General features: G+C 39.0%; 1 protein-coding gene across 2 annotated transcripts in view; it reads left to right on the forward strand.

Annotated features, from left to right (window-relative positions):
- NRG3 (neuregulin 3) overlaps positions 1 to 18,766 on the forward strand; it is a 418,813-nt gene that overhangs the window by 309,709 nt on the left and 90,338 nt on the right. The window contains exon 1 of one of the 2 annotated variants that reach the window (XR_008744822.1): positions 2,305 to 2,454. The exons of the other annotated variant lie outside the window; for it this stretch is intronic. The gene's annotated coding sequence lies outside the window, so the exon portion shown is untranslated. Of the gene's footprint in view, positions 1 to 2,304; positions 2,455 to 18,766 lie in introns of those variants that run through there. 2 annotated transcript variants of the gene reach the window in all.

Genomic DNA, 18,766 nt, shown 5'->3' on the forward strand with positions numbered 1-18,766 from the left:
TGGTCTAGGGTATTAAGCTTTTATAAAAATGAAATAATCAAAAGGTGATATTTTATTGCCGTGTAAAATTAGATTTTAAGAGCTATGTGTGACAACAATCAAGTGAAGTTCCTGAAAACAACAGGTCAGTGTAAGATCTGTTAGCATCCATCAAGTGGGTATGACATTTCTGTTAACTACGGTTTCTTTAGAAGGATATACAAACTGAGTTCCTCCAGTTCAAATGCATCACAAATCAGCCTAGATTAGTGTTGATGCATTAAAGATTGAAAGGAAGGAAGGAAGGAATTGCCTTAATAAAAATAGCAATAAAGGAGAAAAGCAACACAGTCACATCAAAAGTTTTAATTATTTTTTGTATAATCTAAAAAAGGTGCATCACATGAGACAAAGCCTGGGGAATGTGAAACCTCAGCAAGGTAAAATAAGAAAGAAAATATATCCTTGGGGGAATGAGGGACGTGTTTTCCCTGCTCTTTGATCAAGTGTGGGTAGAGATCTCAGGATAAAGGCTGTAAAAGATGACATGTTTTCAAATTTGAGTTTTGCTGAAGCTGTGAAAATTTACTTTGTGTGAATAGTATGAATCTTCTTGATTTGGTTTTGTTTGTTTCTTTAAAATAGGAACTTCGGCTTTATTTTGTAGAAGGGCAATGAAATGCTCAAAAACAGAAGTGCAACATCAACAAAGCGTTAGTAAAGTGGTTAGCTAGTGATAAGTGGAAGTGTGAATGTGTTCATTGTCAGAAGATATTGAAAAGTTAATCCCCGAGAGAGATGAATTGAAATAAAAAATTTGCTACAAATGCAGTAGGCAAGGAAAATCACTATCAGTTTTGATAATATAATTATTTCTTACAATATTAAAAATAAAATTTAAATGTATAGGGAAAAACAATGTAATATTTTTTCTATAGGTAAGCTAACAGTGACTTGTACAGAACGTGCCATATCAATATTACTCAGCAATTTATATTTTTTTTTCTGTTAGTACTGCAGAACAGATTTTTAAAGTCACAATAGTATTGGTGGTCTTCACATTTCTAGTATAGGGGGGATATTTTAAATTAATTCTAAATTAATAAATTTGTGTCACTTTTCTCAGGTTAAAAATAACAGCAAAAAAATCCACTAGTGGGATAGCAGTTTCCAAACAGCACTGAATTTAACTGCTTTTATTCCTTTTGTGTGCAATAATAGACCTTTTTTTCCAGTACTTTCCCAGCCCTTTTAGAAAAAACAAAACAAAACAGTTTGCGCAACAACCCCCCACCCCCACCCCCCGCCGCTTTCTTTCAGGAAAGATTGAAGGGGGTTTACAGTTGTTTCCCATTTCATATTTCAGTTTTAATGAATGGTCAGCCTTTACCAAATTAATTTCTATCTTTACTTATTACTAGCTAAAATAACATTTAAATAAGAAGTCACGCAGTTTTATTGGGAAAAGTAGAAAAACTCCATCTGCATTTGACCAAAATCCTTTTATTAGTTTTAAAGGAACATTGATTCTTTATTCTTCTCCATTCATCTCTTCTCCTGGAAGACAAGAGTGTATTGGTATCTGGTTGCTTGTTTTATATTCAAAACTTTTCATTTAAAGTATTGAAGTATGTCTGGTTTTCCCATGACTTTTAGGCCTTAGGTGGTCTTCTGTAATTTAGTTTGCATTTTGTAATTTTAGACTGCATCTCTGCAGAAATTTGTGGAGAGAAGCTAGAATCAGGTAGATGCAATGTCTTTGATAGCAATTAAAGAAAAAAAAAACCCAAACCACACCACAACAAAAAAACAAACGTGAAAACCACTTGCTTCCTTCTCCAATGTTGAGAACTGCCTATAGGTGGAAGAATAATAATGAAATTGAAAATTCCTTTTATTTGATCTTGGTATAAATCCCAAGGAAGACAGAAGATGGGGGTATCTAGCAATGCAGGTCCCATTCAACAAAAAGATTTAATCAGTGTATCTTCCTGTAAGCCATAGATGCTAGAAATGAAGAATGAAATTACAGCCATCCCATGCAGAGGGGCTTGAAGGCTGCCTTTCCAAACTACAATTCATCTGTGAAATTTGGGACTTGCATCTAGTTAAAGTATTTCTAGGTCTTTGTGTAGTGATTTTTGCATGTGTATTTTAAGGAAAATTACCATATGATGGCAGAAACACTCGACTATAGCTTGTTACACAACAGTCACAGCAGATGGCTGTGAATAGAGGTTACAGGCTTATGTAAGGGACGGAGCTGTGAATCGCGCTCTCCCGCTGGCGAGCCCGCTCTGCCGTGAGCACTGGGTTCATCTCGGTGCCTGAATGAGAGGCGGTGCAGCACTTTCACTAAACAAGCACCTTCTGAAGTGATGAGCCTCTGAAACATCAACTTCTTCTATCCGCTCCTTTTACAAACACATTATGATTTCCTACATCTGCTGTTGGCCATCCCATGTCTGGAAAACCGTAAGTATAAATATAGCTTGAAGTATATGTTCTGTGATGCTCTGGAAGCATCTAACTTAGCCTGCTGGTCTGAGTAACTAACTTTTCTGACTTGCATACTCTTCGTACTGATGATGTGTTACTGTTGGTGTCAATCTCCCACTGTCGTCTTAGAAGGACGTTTCTTTTTTTGCCTGGATGGACAAGGTGGAATCAATCATTTGACTTGTCAGATCACATTTACAGGCCTTCTAAGAGGAGAATTTGGCAGCACAGCAACCACAGTTCTTCATGCTCAGGGAGAAAAGTATAAGCAAAGATGGGTCATCGTGAGATGACATGTAGGAAAATTGCACAAACCACGACAGTGATTTAGCTGAAAAGCATTCATTTTGTTGGGTTCTGTCTCTGTGAATTAGATACTCAGTTGTCCAAACAGCATTTCATTTTGGCAATACAGTTTCATGTTAGCTCAGTGACTTAGTCACAGTTTTGATGTTAAACGCCTCAGGATTGGTTGAGATGGTATGGTGTAGTTTTCATAAAGATGTCATAGCCTGTTGCAGGAGCTATTGAGAACACATGGAGAAAAAAGATGGATTTCTTTTATCAGCAACTAATCTTATAACTTTGAATGTATCTGTATTAAATCTAAGTCTGAACTGGGTGTTTTGCCTTCTGCTATGAGTGCTTCTGTGTTGAAATGGTTCCAGTAAAAAATGCAGCAGCACATGTGCAGATAAATCATGAAGCTGTGGGGTTCCTGATGTTCTGATCTGTCCTGTCTGCACTGCAGTTATACAGCTGTAAGTAGTAAGCAGCAGGAAGACAAATTCAAACACTGATTCTCACAGGTACAAAGCTCGAGATCAGTCCAGCACACACTATCTTGAGATTATAAACATTAAGGGGCCCATACATGAGAGTTAAAGTTTCCTTTGAGAGGCTATCTGCCGAGTGTGCTGTTTGTCTTCCCCAAAATAATACATTTTAAGAGCCACTATGCTCTTATTTGATCTTTACTCTTTGCATTAAGTCCATATTCCAATATAAGGATGCTTATTAAGGCAATTCGTGTTGTTAGAGTTTTCGTTTCACATGGAGCTTCTACCAATGTTGCTTGAGCTCACTTGAACAATTTCTACTTATTAAGGAAAACCTGGAATCAATGTGTTGTTGAATATTAATACATTACAGTGTTGTTGTGAAGACCAGATGCTTGGTGGGTAACGTGTGTATATACATATCTTCCTAAAGTAATGGCAATCTTACTGAAAGCATTAGGGGTCAGCATTACTATGAGTTTGATTACCTCATCAAGGTAATTATTTTCTTCTCAGAAGATAGATAGTACTGAGACTCCTGAAGGCATTTTCAGGCTCATTTCTCAGGCCTCCCACAACAGTCATATTTGGCAACAGAGAACGGCCATTGCTGGTTAAAATTTTACTGTGCAAACCCAGCAATTTATGAAACTATTATTCCCTGGATCAAAAAGATCAAATGGTTAAATCTTGATCTTACTGAAACTAGTAACTGTTTTATATAGTAAATCCTTTGAGGTTACGTTGCCCTGTCATGACTTTTATTCCATGTATGACTACTATTTTGCTAGAGATTATTGTATTGACCGTTGGGGGGTTGAAGTGGCCAACCTTGAGGATATGCATTCATTTTCTGCAGTGATAAAACTTGATCATGGAAATGGTTTCTTAAAAGATAACCTGGATCAGTGTTGTCTCAGAGGCAAACCAAAAAAAAGGTTGTAACAGGCAATTCTTGATGAGATTGTTTTTATTGGGAGGACTTGATTCGCTTCCAGCCTTTTCAGAGAGCACCCTGCTCCCAGGGCTCCCGGCTCTTTGCTCTTGCTGCAAGCACCAGCTTGCTGTAGAGAAAAAGTCCAATTGCTTGCTGCTGTCATCAGTGGCACATTAAGGGGCCTGGGAAACAGAACATTCCTCTTGTTACTTCTGTACGCAGCCTGTGTAACAGGTTTGGTAATCTAGCTTTGAATGGTCGTATGAAGAAAACAGTACTGAACCACTGAGCTGACTGTAACAGCCAACCTCTGCCTGTCATTGCCCCTTTGGTTTTAACAAGTAGTTCTGCTCCTTGGTCTTGTTTATCTTTTCCCCAACCATTTTAGCATCTCAGTTGGGTTATCAGCATCAAAAGGAAAAGATTTGAGTGTTCTATGTTTTCTTCTGATTAAGATATGAATTCTCTCTTTCTTGGCCCACTTGTCTTAATTTCCTACTCTCTAGGTTCTTCTCCCCCCACCCTTTCTTATTATTTCCAAATATCTACTTTATTTCCTTCCCTATTTGAGGGTTTTTTTTCCCTTCAACATCTAAATTACATTTCTGTTAGTGACTCTTTACTCTCTGCTAATCGCTCTTGCCACTCAGTATTTCCCATGTGCTTTTGCTGTGATTTCTTCCCACATCACCACTGCATGTGGCATTCACTCCCTCTCTGAAGCCAAGGTCTGACTTCTTGCTCTACTTGACCCATTTCCCATCTTCCAGATGAATGCCTAGACCACAAATTGCTTTTCATGTGCTGTCTGGTCTGTCTTATTTTGGCTTCACTTCCTTCCTTATATATATTTTTTACTTTTAACACATAATGGAATAAAAAAATATAATTTGCAGTTTAATTTAGTGTCTAAAATGTTCTCTACATGTTTGCAGTGAACAGATGCCCACATTCCGTTTTGTTTCCAAAGGAGTTGGCTCCAGTTATCTCTGAAGATACGGAAAGAGGTTAATACCTGATGCTTATCAGGAGAAAATATCCACTGTGTGGGCTGTTTGTAAAAGGCAGCATCTAAATTTAACCTTGTCTGTTGGGTGTTGTTTTTTTTTAATAAAACTGACTTTTGCTTGAAGAAAGGTTGCATTTTCAGTACCGAAGCTTTTTATTACCTTGAAGTACTTTTATTGGGGAAGCTTTTTCAGGTTCAGAAGAAAATAATTCTGATCTGATACAGGAAAGGAGGCCCTGAATTAGCAGAGAACAGAATATTTGTCCGTAACAGGTGAAACACAGGTTTTGCTTAACCTCATTTTCCTCTCTTCCAGATGAATGACTAGATCACACTACAGAAAAAAGAGTGGAATCCTTGTCTTTTCTTGTTTCTTTTCTGGAAGAGAAATACTAAGTGGCTTCTGCTGTTTCCCACCTAGCTCTAGTAATGAGCTAGTAGACTTGAAATCTGTTGTATAGTAAAAATATTTTTACTGTATTGCCTTACTCTGGAAAGAGCAAAAGAAAAAAATTTGCCTTAATGCTCATCCATGTTGTAGAAGGTGCTGGAGTTTACAAAATTTATATCGACGTAGGTCGTGGTGCTGCAAAAGCTATACTGATGCATATTGTTTCTCAGGAGACAACTACTATATCAAAGATACTAAGAACTTTTGAAGCATCCAGCTGAATTATTTCCTTTTTTTTTTTTATTTACCTCAAAAAATTGCAGTTTTCTTGATAGTGAGATGATCTACCATATTTAAATTCTCTGGATTTAATGAGTTCTTCTGAAAAGACTGTTTCCTGAGAAACTAAGCAGCACTAATGTAGGAACCTGGGTTTTGCTAGTGGAGGGGCTTCCCCTGAAGAGCTCTGTCTGTAGCTGATGGACAATTCAGTACACCGACAGGGGGAAAAGTGTAATTTTGAAGGAGCTTCTTGGTCTATGGAGAGTAGCAGTTGTATTTATAAATATGTGTGTGTATATATATATATATATAAAAACAAAAGGTAATGTTGTTACTGTAAAGGCTTTTAAATATTTCAGTCTGGTTTAGTTGTGTTTGAAAGTTTTCATCTCATATTAACACCATATTAATTCGCTGTCTTTATCAGTCTCCAAGTTTTAAGCAACCCTTTTGGTTAGGTTTTGTTCAGGATTCAAAGACTTAAATGCTTTAAAAGGTTTAAAATGCTATCTGTGTGCTTTTATAGAAAAGATGATGCTCCAGAAGAAGGTTGTGAAACTTGTTTAAGTCATGTCTAGACGTCTGCACAACAACTCCAAGTAAAAATACTACTTACCAATGCAGTACTACTGTCCTCATAAAATTATTATTAATTTTCTAGGCATTGGAAACATGGTGAGTAGAGAAGTCAGATAAACTGATTCAGTCTTATATGATAGTATTGAATGTCTTAATCTACTGGAAAATGGCAATATTTGGCTATTTATGTATTTAAGGCAAAACCAATCAATATAAATTCATAATTTCTTTTGGAAGCTAGAACAGACTATTAGACTAATACAGAAATTTGCACATTACAGATCAAAGATCACGTCCGGTTCTGTAATATTGTTATCAATTTTGCTGCAACATTTAAAAACGGATGGCAGGGTAAATTAGTTTTTAGCTTAGGTTATATCTATGTAACAAGTTATTGCAAATTGCAGTGTAGAGTTACAGTACAATTAGTTATTCTGTGATACCTCCCTGCTTGTGTGATAAAAGCAAGCTGGTGCCCTGCAGTTGCATTGAGGCAAGTCTATCGCCATGACTTTGTAACGTGGCTGTGCTCAGCAGCTTGTTTGGTTTGGCAAAGAACAAAATCTGTGTAGCTTGGTAATGGAAGGAATTAACTGAAACAACTGAAACTACTCTGAGTCAGGTACACATGCAGAAAGGAGAGCTGTCTGAATGGGCCCCATGAGATGACCGTTTGCCCCTATGGCTCTTTATTTGACAGTAGTAGCTTTTTGGACCAAGTTTTTGCTTTGGATGTGTCTGCTGCTGTCACAATTTGTAAATAACTGACCTACTTTGGCAGATTAGTGCAATCTTGTTGTCTGGAGTATGATAGATTAAAGCTTAGCAGGTAGGAGCATCCAAGAAAATAGCTATTACTTTAAAAGGAAGAATGTAAATCCCTGCACAGAAAGAGATACTGAGGATTATTTTTAAAAATAAAAACCAGTTCCTAAATATGTATCAGACATATAAGGTGATTCATGTTGTCAGAGAGCCATCAAAAAAGGATAGGACTAATACAAGATAAAGTCTCTCCTTGCCTATCTCCAATATACTTTACAGTCTGGATGTAGTAGTGCGAAACTTACTTTTGCATTTGTCCAAGCACATGTGCTGCAACTTCATGCTACAAACTATGGCAGCTCTTCTGAGCTGTCCTGTTAGATCCTTGTTGCTCAGTTTGTTCTCTATTCACACTAAACAACGAAATGACTATTAAATAGACAACGGGGACAAACAAACAGGTAAGTGGAAAAAAGGCAAATATTTTCTGGAAGGCCATCGTTTCTCGACATGCTGTATGTTTCCACTGAGGGAAAATTAGGGAAATTGATGGATCGCACGTAGTATCAGACTCATCAGTTTTTATTTTCTTATATCTGTTGACTTTGAAGTCATCAGTAATTACAATTTGAATTCATGTTGAGTTGAGCATAGCGGGGATTTGTACAGTAATAGACTAATGACATGTACATTTGTTTTCAGAATTTATTCCTTAAAGACAAAAGAAAATGCTGCATAAAAAAAAGAAAAATCATTAGCTGGCAATATCTGTCACGGTGTTTCATCCAAGCAGGATCATTTTCAAAATTTGGACTTGGTTATGTATAAGCCAATATTTGCTATCCATTTTGGTTTTGTAGAAAACTTTTCCTGCTCTTTGTTTGAAATGTAGTATAACGTATTTACAGCATGATACGGTTGCCACTTTGTGACTAACTAACCACTAGCTGTCTGCTCATGGCTTGGATGGGTGGTACTCTTCATTGGGCTAAAAACTGGCTGGATGACTGGGCCCAAAGATTTGTGGTGGAGTAAAGTTTGCTTGATGGCTAAGCACACGGGGTGTCCCTAGGGCTCAGCGCTGGGGCCGGCCATGGTTCATGTCGCCATGGACCATCGGGGCGAGGGACCGAGCGCTGCCCCAGCCAGTGTGCGGGTGGCACCAGCTGGGGGTGTCGATGTGCTGGGGGGCGGGGGGCTCTGCAGGGGGGGCTGGGCAGGCCGGGCCGAGGGGCCGAGGCCACTCGTACGAGGTTCCCCAGGGCTCAGCGCCGGGCCCCGCGCCGGGGTCACCCCAGCCCCGGGCAGCTGCGGGCCTGGGGCAGAGCGGCTGGGAAGGGCCCGGCGGGGAAGGGCCTGGGGGGGCTGGCTGGCGGCCGGCTGGGCAGGAGCCCCCCGCCTGCCCAGGTGGCCCAGGAGGCCAGCGGCACCGGGCTGGTGCCCGAAACAGCGTGGCCAGCAGGCCCGGGGCAGGGACCGTCCCCCTGCGCTCGGCACCGGCGAGGCCGCCCCTGGAACGCTGTGTCCAGCTGTGGCCCCGCACGGCCAGAGGGACGCAGAGGGGCTGGAGCGTGTCCAGAGCCGGGCAGGGGCTGGGGAAGGGGCTGGGGCACCCGTGGGATGGGGGGCGGCTGGGGGGGCTCAGCCTGGAGAGGAGGGGGCTCGGGGGGGCCCTTATCGCTCCCTGCAGCTGCCTGACAGGGGCTGTAGGCAGGGGGGGTCGGGCTCTGCTCCCAGGGAACAAGGGACAGGACAGGAGGGAACGGCCTCAGGTGGCACCAGGGGAGGGTTAGATTGGGTGTGAGGGGACATGTCTTCACCGAAAGGGTGGTCAAGCACTGGAACAGGCTGCCCGGGGAGGTGTTAGAGTCACCATCCCTGAAGGAATTTATAATCCGTGAATACATGGTGCTTAGGGACATGGATTAGTGATGGATTTGGCAGTGCTGGGTTAAGAGTTGAATTCAACAGTCTTAAAGATCTTTTCCAATCATGACAATTCTATGATTTTAAGGGGTGATGCTACTATGGGTTTTAAGCAGAAAGATAACAAGTGGCCTAGCTGGAGTAGTGATAAGGACACTTTCTTAAGGTGTCAACAACGATAATAGTTGTTGCTAAATATAGAGATGCATCTGCTTAGGGAGATCACGACCCATTTTAGTTGCTTCGTATTTTGTGAGGTCTCTGTACTTTTGAAGGTACATTCAGAATAACCCACCTCTCCCTTTGTCAACCTAGTATGAGTTAGAAACTTCATACCAGATGTTGTGAAAGCAGCATAGACTCTACATGGTTTTTCATACCAGCCTGCAGATATCTGAATTAAGGTAACCTTAAGTTCCAAATGTAGTTAATAGGGAAGATGTACTCTTCTGCTAATTAGAATTAGAATAACCAGAGGCTAATTAGAATATCGAAAATTAGACAAAAGCCAAATGTAGCTGTTTTAAGGTGATGTGTAGAGGATATTAGCTCTTTTGACTTTTTAAGAAGCTTCAATAAGGCATTCTGAGGGAGACTCAAAGTCATAGCTGTTCTATGTCTGTCTGCTTCTTAATAGAGGGAAGTTATTCAGTATCTGCTAGGGCAGGTCTGTACTGAAAGCAGGGCTGTTGACCTTGCTGGGTGAGCAAAACATCTCAAATCAGAGATGCTTAGCTGAACTCAGTAAAGTGACAGCATAGTGAAGCTGACTGCCAAAATTCAGCACATTGAAAGATGAAAATACCTTTCTTACCCCCCCCCCCCCCTCTGTTAACAAAGTCACTGTAAGAGGAAACTAAGAAACAAAAGGAAAAAGAATAATTGAGATAGATAGATAGATAGTTAGTCTTGGGGTAGGCTGAACTAGACCTTGCTTAGATTTTTAATTTAGGATGCTTTAGGAATGAATGGAATAATGCAACATTGGCAACCTGCTTCTTGGGTCGATCCTGCTTAGCACTTGTGAAATTAAAGGCTTTTTCTAAAACTTGGCAGGGTGTTGGTAGTTAAAATCTCTCATTGTTCTGTTGCACATAATACCCAGATCTTTCTACACTACTTGCACAAGACTGTCAAAAAAATCAATGCAGATTAGACTTTAAATTTTTTTTAAAAAGTAAAAAAATACAGTGAGTGGTACTTTGGGTTGGTTTGTTTGTTTTCAAAGTGTGCTGTGAAATTATTTTTTGCCCAAGAGGAGAGACTTGCTGAAATGAATTCCAAATGAACCTTTGCTTGCCCAGAATAAGACCTGGAAAGTCTGCTGTATGTTGTAACTTTCCAGCTGAGTTTGTGCTGAAAATGGAAATTGCTTAAGCTTGAAGTGAGAACGAGATTTACTAAAATGAGACTTACTTAAGCCTTAAAATGAGAATTACTCAAGTTTAGAGTGGTCAACAGATAGAAAATGAAGACTGATTTTTCCTGTCTTCCAGTCCTAGTGACCGGATCCTAGATCAAGTGATTTGGAGCAGCTGGGCACTCAAGTTTTTCCCATCATGATCTTTCGTATATAAGTGATCCTTCTAACATCTAGTATATATATACTGACAAAACACAAAATTTTTAATAGTTACAGCTTGTTCTTACAATGTACATTACTTCTGACATCGCTGTCTATCATCGCATGTCAAGTTGCCCATTAGAACTGCAATCCTTAGAATTAGTCCAAGGATTCCCTATTTTGATTAATCTGAATATCATTTGCACATTTTTCATTGGAACAATTTGTATGTTTTGCTTAATAGAAATGGATCAGCTTTGGGGGAAAAATCTAAAGTATAACTTGGAAACCTTTGCCTAACATCTAGGTGTGCTGAAAACCATTTAAAGTTGATTGCCGAAAGACAATTTGAATAAGTTTGTAATAAAGGGTAGGAAGTGCACATTGAAAATTTATGGTACATGCCTTCTGTCCTGTCTGCTATGGGCTTTTGCTTTTTCTTTGTAGTTAGTTTCTAATTACAATATAGTACTCTCCTTAACCCAAAATTTAGGAAGAAAAAGATGAAAGTAATTCTTGCCTATAATATCCTTCCGTGCCTACAGATATTAAAGCTGACAAGTATTTTGGTGAGCAGTATGGCAGATGGTCTGTGTCTGAGCGGAAGAAAGAGCAGCAGCAAAAGGAAATAGTATTGCCAAGAGTGATAGTAAAGTTTAAAAAGCAGTAAACGTAACTATGTGCTAGGCATTAGCTAAGAAATTCTTCAAGAGGAAGGAGTTTGGAAAAATATGAGATCAGAGAAGGATTTAATAATTATTGCCTAAGCACATCCCTTTTTGTTCTTTATGCAAAATGCCTTACTAGCAGATTATAATATACGTGGTAGCAGTAGATAAATATTTTAGTAGTAGGGGGTTGTCTCAAAGAAAGACAAAACCAAATCAGGGGGAATACAAGAAAAATACTACATTTTAAGGTTAATTTTGTGGGGCTTTAATTGTGTAAGGCAATGGAGAATTAGTAGGAGGCCAAGAGGAGCAGATAGAAAGTCTTCTCAAGGTGATGGATGTGAACAAACTTGGACTTCAGGTCTGCAAAGCCCTGACTGCTAACACTGCCTTGGGCTCGGGGTCAGGATCTGGCTCTGGGGTCAGGTAGGTTGCTGAAGAGAGACTGGGATGTTCTGAAAGATCTCTGAATGTCTTACATTGTTGGGCATAAAAAGCCAACAGAAGGGAAAATTAGAATAGACACAAGTGCTTTGATCAATGCAATAGGTTACTCCCTAGGTTTTGACCATAGAGTGCCCCAATTTATATCTGCTCATCCCTGGTGCATGTTAAACTTGAAATGCCATTTCCCCCCAGAGAGGGGGAACTGTGTTCAGAAACCGTTGACTTTTAGTACAGGTTTACAATCAAGAATTCAATTCAGAGCTCTTCTCTATGCCATTATTTTTATGTCAGTGGATAAAGACCTAAAAAGAACTGCATAAAGTTGTCAGGTTTGGATTGGGACGACTTTGGTTCTTTGCTTTGATCTCTTTTGTTCATGAAAAGAAGCTATACACAGAAATTTTTATTGTTTTCACTTGCTACAGACTGTGCTGTTTACACTGGAAAAAATGCAAAAATTAGATGTCAGAATAAGTGAATTGACTGGGAATGAAGCAGTGTCTGCCCGGTACAGCAGTTACCGCATAGATGAAGTGCAGTTGTTTTCTGTGCAAAGTGGATGTGCTGGGATCTGATATTGTCACATACTTTTTTTTTCTTGTTACACAAACTGATTGATATGGTTGCTTTTTTTCTTTTTATGGATAGCAATGCAGAAGAATGACTGTTCTTTTCTGCTTTAAGACAGTCATTGGCTTAGAGAATAAATTACTATAGTATGCTTTGGTCAAAGATGAAAGTACTACATTATCCATGTCAGTTTTGTGTGAAATTCATAACGTATTTTTCTGAAGAAGCAGCCAGGCTGGCTGGAGAATTTTATTTTGGTTTACATTTATCTGTAAACTTGGATCGGTTGTCCAGCAGTTTGATTGACTGATACAGCTTCTGTTTGGTATGAATCCAAATGTACTCGTTTATTGTGCACTCCCGTTATTATCCATAAATCTCTCAAGCCTTAGGTACTAGCAGCTGCACTGCTATTTGAATGTAAAAACAATGCATCTGATGTGTGAGAATGCAAAATCTCTTACACAAAAGGAAAAAGTAAGGGCAGGAAGTACAGAATTATTGGCAGAATTTCATCACCTGTGGACATTTTAATATTTAGGTTCCTATTTATCTTAAGTCAGTTTTTGAAATTATACTTAGACTCTGCGAGAATTAACTCCTTCGTGCCTTTGAAATACCTGGGAGTAAATGAATGGATGATGAAAATTTGTGTATGCAATCTTAGGGCTTGGGAGTCTTTTTCTTTCTTTTGAGTCCCAAACAGTATTTGTATTGTGTGCCTTGGTTTGGTTAGCTTGATAGTGGATAGGCTATTTGAGAAGAGACGTTGGACTGGAAAACTAGTAATGGATAGCTGGTGAAATGGCAACTATTGGGCAACTATTTGTTTCTGACTCCCTTTCCAGCATCTGGTTGTCATAAGGAGAGTGACTGTTACCGGGAGAGACCTTAGAAACATGTGCAGCGTTGTGGAGAAAGCAGTGACCCCCAAAACTCTACAGGATTGCCCTAGAATCTGTCCTTAGATTTTGTGTGTGTGTGTGTTGTGACTGTTCCTGAGTGCAACTCTTGCAAATGTGACAGAGCCCAGAGCTCAACAATCCTTTCTGAAGGGTGCCACTAGGGTATGTGGAGTAACAAGTTTTCAATAGTCTTACGGGAAGTTGTGTTAGATACTCGGTTGGCACCCCAGTGTTTGGTGTACAAGCCTCTCTATTCAAAGGTGTGGGGATTGTTATCAGTTATGTTATCTAATAACATCATGTTAGTGTTCAAAAAAGCAGCCTTTAACAACAGTGAAGCTGGCCAAAAGCCAGAGAGACTGTCAGTGCTGACTCATCACATTAAAGAGGAGGAGGAGTACAGGACCACCAGTGCAGAACAGGGAGGAGAGGGAGAGGGAGAGGAACATCAATGGAGAAACAAAAGGCTCAGTGTGTACCTTTTTGTTTGTTTCTTTGTTTGGGTGGGTTTTCTTTTACAACGTCAAGTAACATAATGTGACTTGTCTGATGATAATTCTTCCGAAGGAGATCTGCATTGTGAGCAAACAGTTTAAAAGGGCTACCACTTGTCAAAGTCATAACTTACCTTCTTCGGTGGTATAAAATGCAATCGGTGAGTTCTAAGGTTTAGTGGTAACATAAGACAGGTTGCTCAGTGAAGGGGTTGTGTCTGCTGAAGCTCTACAGTGTGGCAAAATTTTAGAGATGTTTTCATCCTGCACTGGGCACTTCTAACCTTTCTGCTTTCAGTGATAAGCACATTGAGCGTAGCCTTTTTCTGTTTTTAAACCTGCCATTTAAAAAAATAATATTTTTTGTGTGATACATAGACATTCATTACTTTATACCCTTACCCTAAACAAAAGCCCTTTCCTCTCTTTCAGTTGACTGAGTTATTTTCACAAAGTTATTCATACTCTTTTATAACTTACCTTTGCAATATATGAGCCAATTGAAAACCCTAGCATCTGTTTAAAAGTAGAATTTGAAAACCTAATACATAAAAAAATTATTTTTTTCTCTGCTCATTTCTTGAGTTGTTGGAAGTTGTGTTCCCCCAGAGGACAGACATGTTTTCTTTTCCATCTATATTTAAAACAAAAACACCCCCCAAAAACGGGATAGTGGCTCTTGGAGCTGAATTTTTTAGAGGCATACTTGGTAGAACTGGAAGACCTGGTTGCATTTTATATATAAATACATATTTTAGCCCTTGACTCAGTGTTTTGCTGCCTTCACTAATGTCATGCAGGAGCTTAATCTAGAAATAAATTGTGATATTTTTCCACCTCATAACATTGCTTTTATATTAATAAGGTGGCACAAACAGAATGGAAGCAGTGTATTTCCCCTATCTAGAAATTCTGCCTTCATGAGACTTCTGCGCTATCAAACCCATCGTGATACAAGGGAATAGGAACAGCTTCTTTTTTGCCATTTTCCGAGAGCAGGCAATCTGTAAAAGAAACTTATCTTCTGTGTGGCAAGGGAACTCACAGGCTTTTCTAGCTTGTGCATACAAGGGAAGTCAGGAGACTTAGAAATCAGCCTGATGAATCGCACAGTGGAGAAAATAAAGCTTGTCAGTATGTACTTAATACAGTCACTAATGCTGCAACTTAGATGCTTAGCTTCCTGCTAATTGCTATTGACCGTAGATTTGTATTACTATACTCGTTTTCTGACTAAGTTATATGAGTTTTAATCTAGACTTTTCTGATTTGACTGATCAGTTTTGTGCTGCAACAATGTTTCTAAAGTTTTAATTTGCTCATGAGAAATGTATTTGCTATGAAGCTGTGCAACTTTGCGAGCTCATTTCTGCAGTATGCTGCATACTACACTTGTCCTGTGGTTGGATGAGGAAATACCCAAGAAAATTCAAAACGAATTAGGTCAGGTTGTGGAAGAAGTTTAGCTGCAGCAGCACACAGCTCAGCAAAAGCCAATTAATCTGCCTGCTTGCATTAATACTGCTCTGCCTGCCACTCTCCCTAAAGAAGAAAAGCAATTTTGTCCATCTTCAACCCAGTAGCTCTCATGGGCCCCTTTTTCAATATAATTTACATGCATTAATCACAGCCCAGTTTTCTTCCCTGTTTGTCCTTATTGCATTTTTCTGATCTGGTCTGAGTGGTTGACAAATCTAACAAGCACGAAGTTCAAGGTCAAAAAGGATCTTTTGGGTCTGGAGAATATCTTAAAAGTAAATAAAGAACAAATCTATAGTGTAATGAATCTGAAGAACTTACATCACCATAAAATCACTTCAGGAAAGGAACTGGGTTGCTGTCTTCCATAAACTTCGCTCTTAGAGTGTTAAACTCCCCTAATCAGCTTTTTTCATTATTGGTTAATTAAGCAAAGTGTTCTGTTCTCTTATTGCCCTTATGCTCACAAAACTCCTTTTAGTATCTGTGTTCAACATGCCCTCTAGAAAATAAATTTGCTTGTTTTTCTAGTCTTCCATTTAAGTCTCCATTATGCATCATCTGATAAAATAGAGGCTTCATGTCTGTTGCATATAATAATGTTGGGTTTGATCCAAGAGCTTAGCCAGAACTGAAGATTCTGTGAAATTAGCAGTTAGGAAGACAAGCTAGTAATACCCGGATATGTTTGATGCAGTTACGGTTACAAAAGAAAATTCTTCTCTTCTAGAAGATAAATTCTCCTGTCTGAACAGGACACATCAAACAAAAGGAAGTTGTTCACAGCTCCAGCACTAAAGCTGCCAGAGTAGCGCCTTTCCTACCACTTTTTTATAGGTTCATACTTGCTGGTTTTCTGCCTTTTACATTCTTTCTCTGATACCATTTCACTGCTTCTCTCACATAACTTGCTAGAACTCTGCATACGTTGTGTGCTTTCCTCTGTTTTGGAGGACCAGACATCTTTGCTTCTGTCATACTGATCTCACTCTCCCCTTAAGTAAAAAACAACCAGAATATTTTCCTAACCTGTAAGTCTGCCTTTTTCTTATGTGCCATATATCTGAGGCTAAAGTAGAATGCATTATTTAATCTAGCCATTAAATAAAACTATTAATGTCACCAAATTTTACAGTTGTGCTCATATGGGCAAAATACCTCCATTTCTAAATATCTGTGTCACTGCTGATAGATTTCTTTAATCCACTTTGCACAGCTGTAGCAAATTGCTATTTTTTTATTTATTTTTCTAACACATACTTTATGCTTGCAAATGCTCTTGAAAAATCACTGAGAGCTCTGTGGAAGCTGCCATTGTAGTAATTGTAAACAGTTATATAAAATTACGCTGTCATGCTGTCTGTTCCAATTAAACTCATAACATTTTTGTATGGGGCATACAAATCTGTACAGTAAACTGGAGAGAATGGGTCCTTGACGCTCCTATTAAAAGGCAAATTATATTTTTTCATGGCATAACTTGAGAAAAAATACAAGCAGTCAGCCTCTTTTTCTAAGATTAAAATGAACTAAAATACACAATTTAACAGTAAACTGTGATCCAAAAATGCTGTGAAGACTTTACCTTTCCATCACAATCACAAAAGCATCTTTTTCAGTTACATTAAACACTACCTGAAAGTAAAGGACTAGCATGTACAGGTGGGATAAGCTTAATCTGCTAGTACTAGCACATTCTGCTGCTTGCTGCTGATTGCCTTCTGGTTTTCCTTTCTTAGCATTCAAAGTCAGAGTGGGACCGTGTCTGACAAGACAAGGCACAAGGTGTGGTGTCCGTGTTCACGTTTAGCACATTTGCTGTTCCACTTTGATTATCCAAAGGAGTGGTTTCATGGCAGAGCAGAGTATCCTGACACTGAAACTTTTGTAGACACTTGAAATACCACTGCTGCATTTCTCTCACTAGCAAATGTAAAAAAAAAAAAAAAAAAAGGCAAGTCAGATTCCAGTATGGCTTTTTATACACAAGTAAACAGTAGATGGTGGATGGGAACAAGCACTGGGAGAGAATAGAACCTGAACAACCTGATCCTCAATTCTGCATTTCCTGTACGGATTTGTCACAAAGCACTGGAACAATTTGTAATTAAAATTATTTCAATGTGGAAACATTCTATTGGCTGTCAGCTGATTTAAGCACAGTGCATGCCGGCACCTTTAACTTTCATCACTCTGCTTTTGTAAGCTTTGAGAAATGATATAAATACCCTGGCTAGACTACATGCACTCCATAATGTTGATTGGCCCGTGAAAAAACATCTCAGGGTAATTCATGATAGACGAAGGCCTCAAATCAAATTTATTAGTTGTGTCAGAGAAGTTTGTTAGAAAGAGGACAAAAATACATGGATTGGAGTTTGGATTCTTTGAAACTGGTTTGTCATGCATGTAATGGACACTGTGCTGCAATGGCACCGTGCCATGGTGCTCAGGGACCCCCATCTTTCAGAGCTGCATCAGTAACACCTTCAGCCAGTGCTTCATCCCTCAGTGATGGTATGACATCTTTAAAGCCTAGAAATACCCATCGAAATGGATGATGTGGCCTGACTTGCTGACACATCCTGTGCACCAATTAATTTGGTTATAAACACAGTTTTATAAAAAAAGAGAAGAAAACTTCATAATGAATGATTCTTTAACCTAACATACTTTGCATTTAATAGACATAGAAAGCAAAAATTAGCACAACCGGTGAAAGGTAGTGAATAGGATACATAGTTGTAACATTTACTTAGCTGAGGTGTATGCTAATTAATCTAATTCATCTTACTCATCACAGTTTAGTTTCATTTGTGTTATTATTGTTATGATTAATTTTCCCTCGTTATGATGGAGATATCACTTACTAATGTCCGGTTAAATGCAATGTATTTTTGGGGAATGAGTTTCAGAGAAATAAATTGTCTCTGCTCTCCCCCATCTCAGTTCTGTTGTCACCCAAAGAGAAGGACTGGGAACAACAATCTCTAGTTTGCTCATGAGAGAAAGATGTATCCTCAAAATTGCAATTCCTTAAGAAAATGTTTATAAACAGTATAAGGGTTTTGTTTTGGTTTACTTGGTTATTTTGCCCTGGAGTGTGTTTAATTTTGTTAAAGTCAGCCTAATGGACTGTAAAAAAATGAAAATGTGCAATTGTAGAGCAGCTAATGAGACTCCATTGTGGTGACACTGATTCAACCCAGGCAGACTAGGGCTGTATGCTTTTTTTTTTTTTTTTTTTTTTTTTTTTTTTACAACTTTTGGCATATTTGTCTGTCTTCAGCCACTTATGTTAGTGCTTAATATATGACTCCACTACTAGCTAAGAATACCTTCCAGAAGTAAGGTCCATGCTGCAGGCCTCAGCTTGTATTAATTCTCCAAGCATAGCTTCTCCAGGTACTGTGGCAGTTGGTAGGCAAGTATTTAACAACTCGTGTGTAATTACTCTGCAGGTATTTAAACTTGCTTAAATGGCATATGA

This window comes from Falco peregrinus, chromosome 1 (assembly GCF_023634155.1).
Source record: "Falco peregrinus isolate bFalPer1 chromosome 1, bFalPer1.pri, whole genome shotgun sequence".
NCBI lineage: Eukaryota > Metazoa > Chordata > Aves > Falconiformes > Falconidae > Falco > Falco peregrinus.